Source organism: Uranotaenia lowii, chromosome 2 (assembly GCF_029784155.1).
Source record: "Uranotaenia lowii strain MFRU-FL chromosome 2, ASM2978415v1, whole genome shotgun sequence".
NCBI lineage: Eukaryota > Metazoa > Arthropoda > Insecta > Diptera > Culicidae > Uranotaenia > Uranotaenia lowii.
The window spans coordinates 315,901,866-315,905,087 of record NC_073692.1 but is presented as its reverse complement, the minus strand read 5'-3'; the positions used below and the strand labels follow the sequence as shown (position 1 = coordinate 315,905,087).

The 3,222-nt window shown below is 34.7% G+C and overlaps 1 long non-coding RNA gene across 1 annotated transcript; it reads left to right on the top strand.

Annotated features, from left to right (window-relative positions):
* Window positions 1–308: 308 nt before the first annotated feature.
* On the top strand, window positions 309–968 carry LOC129746098 (uncharacterized). Its single transcript, XR_008737235.1, has 3 exons — window positions 309–510; window positions 607–750; window positions 835–968. It is a non-coding gene; the product is annotated as an uncharacterized LOC129746098 (long non-coding RNA).
* The last annotated feature ends 2,254 nt before the right edge of the window (window positions 969–3,222 follow it).

The window sequence follows — 3,222 nt, the reverse complement described above, 5'->3', positions numbered from 1 at the left end:
CATGAAAAATATCCTAAATCAATAGTTCCTTATTAACTTCGTCAACCTTTAAATGTATTTTTATCGATATTAGAACAAACGCATTTCAAATCCCATGATCGCAGGCGAGGCTCGATAGAACGAATTCCATATCGCCAACAGTTGCTACTACGCGATTGACCGAGGCCATCAGTTTTGTCCAGAAGTCAAATGAATGGTACCACACGCTCATTTTCATTTAAACATTTTCGGTTGAAAAATAACCATTTTATGGCTTTAGCCCAAAAACTGCCAATATGGTTATTTTTTAAGAATTTTTCCTTCTCAAATTTTAACCATTTTTGTAGTTCTTGAGCATTAACCACAAAATGTTTGAATAATTTGGTTTTCCTATCGTAGCCATCTTGAAAATTGCCAATTTACAGACGAACGCGTTTTTCAAAACTCCATCATTCCGCGAAACTATAGATCGAGTTCGAGATTAAATCGGTCCTGGTCGGAACACATCGAATCTATTGGTGGTTATCAAAGGTAAATATTTTAATATAAATATTCATCTAACTTCATCTTTTAATATAAATAAGTCAAATTGCTACCTCACAATAAACAAATAAAATTAAATTTCAGGATACCGATGAGATATGACCCCGCATGAAGTTTCAATAGAAACACCTAAATTATAATCAACCGCAGTCGCTTGCTAGCTGCATGGTCCTCGTACTGTCAGGTATATTGAAATATCCTAAAAGGAGAACCCGGATCACACTTCCGGTAAGTTTAAACATTCCTTAGAATACTTTTGAATCCTTCCGAGGATGGAAAGTTTGGTTACCTAATAAAATATTTTTGTTTTAGGTATTGGTGCGAAAATACAAGATACTCTTCCGACTGCAATTTCACCACCCGGAAGAAGCTGGAACGTGCTGGACTGCTTCAAAAATATCACCCGCCAGTCAAAAATAAAAATCTAACCCCCCCGTGAACGAACAGCACTGAAGACATTGATATTTTGACCACTTTCATCAACAAAATGTCATCAAGGCTTATCGCCACTTCCGGCGTTGTCCGGCACCGGTGTTATTTTATATATTTTTTCATTTTAATTCGGTAGTAGTGGGAGGAGAGGGGCTTTTGATGCTATAGTGTATTTGTTTAAATAAATAGGAATACTGAATCGAAACCGGAGATTTTAATGAAAATTGTACTAGAAACTCTTCCAAATCTGCTAATTACACAGCAGCTCTTAAAAAAACGGTTAAAGAATAACCTTTTTTTTCAACTTCTCCGCTAGAAACTCATTCGGTTGAAAAATAACCATATTCGAACTTCTCCCCTAGAAGTAATTTTATGACTTCTCATGGAGAACTCATAAAATGACATTTCCCGGGAAAAGGTCAAAAATGGTTATTTTTGAAACATAAATGGTTCAATAATTTCTAGCGTGCAGGGATTGACAATACATTCACAATGAACCAAACTGATGCTCTCTTTTAACATACCAATAACGGCGCCGGCCATGTACTAGTCTATATATATAAAAATGAATGTTTGTCTGTCTGTCTGTTCCCTATAGACTCGGAAACTACTGAACCGATCATCGTCAAAATTGGCATCTGAGGGTTTTTGTGGCCGGAGATGGTTTTTATAATAGTTACAACCCCATCCAACGTAAGGGAGAGGGGGCTCCCATACAAAATTTGTAGTTTTTCGAAACAAATAAAGTCATGGCATCCATTTTCTCGAGTTTTTTTTTCCTTGGGGCGGTTTGTTTTGCGTCTCCATGGTCGAGGCGTCGCAAGCCAACGTCGCGAGAGAATACACCCAAAATAATCCGCACGTCGTGGCTACGTGAAAAACTACATAATTTTTATCCAATTGATTTTCACGTAGTTTCGACCAATATAGCAGGTGACCGCACCTCAATAAGAATTTGTACTTTATGAAATTCAGCTACTACTTACGTGAATTTCAAATGAGTTCGATACGATGTGAAGATGAAGAATACATAAAATAATTTTAGATTGGAAATGAATTTGGGGTTCAATTAGTTATTGTTTTTTTTCTCTGTTGATTGTAATAAAAGAAATGAAAATTTTATTCAATTTAATTTATTTTCACTTTTCCAAACCTAACACAACCACTATCACTGCATTTGTTTCTACTGCACTTAATAGGTGATTAAAATACGACTGGATTGGCAGCACTGCTAGGTACAACGGAAAAGTTTTTTAGTGGTAATCTTTTTCAATTTCAACTGTGAAATGTGAGCCTCAGTGGGTTAAAAAAGTGTAAAGTGGATGCGGAAATCAATTTGGTTGGCCCTTATGGTTTTGTCTTTTCAAAGAAAGTGTTTATTGGTAAGTTATTCCTATTTTAATTTGGCCTCGCTCGACTGAGAAATGCGGTGAAAAATTAATTCAACCTTTGAAGCAAAACCTCTCCAGGTAAGAAATAAAAACACACAGTAAAAAAAATTTTCTAAATATACGCACAATTGTGAAACAAAAACTTGGTAAGATGAAAAAATTAATGACTCATGGTAATTGAGCAGATTTGACACAATTCCATTTAAGTAATTGCGGAAAATTTGATAGAAAATAACTATTACAAAGTATGGTGACTGGTTAATCTTTACGGCAAAATAATTAACAGACACATAATTAAGTTACTTTTTATTTGTTTACTGATTTTTACCGATTTATTCTTTCCGTGTAAAATAAATGAATATTTTTTTGCTGCATGGGATCTTCCACTCGTAAACATTTTTGCAGAGATAGTGGAGGTAGTAAAGACGGGCAATCATCTTTATTTTGTAGTTTTTTTTGTTTTTTACCAAGAGCATAACTATTATGATAAGTGGAACTTTAAATACACTTTGCTATTAAAAATGCCATTGAAAAAGTGTTATTCAACATTATGTATACTTATATAAAAATTAGATAAACAAACGAAAGTATATGAGAAGCTATATATTTACCATCTTTGAAAAATAGTGTCTTTCGCCAAACCAATTATCTTGTTGGAATCTAAATGAAAACAAATCCAAATTATAAATTTTAGGACTTGAGCGACTATTGGAATACTAAATGTGGGTATATTCTTTGAGGTTTATGTGGAAGGACGGACGGACGGACGGAGGACGGAGGACGTGCCAGCTGATCTAGGTTGTAAGACTAAAAAGGCAGGTAAGTGATTTCAATTTATGTAAATTGAACGATGCATGCTGCCAAATTGTGAAAAGGA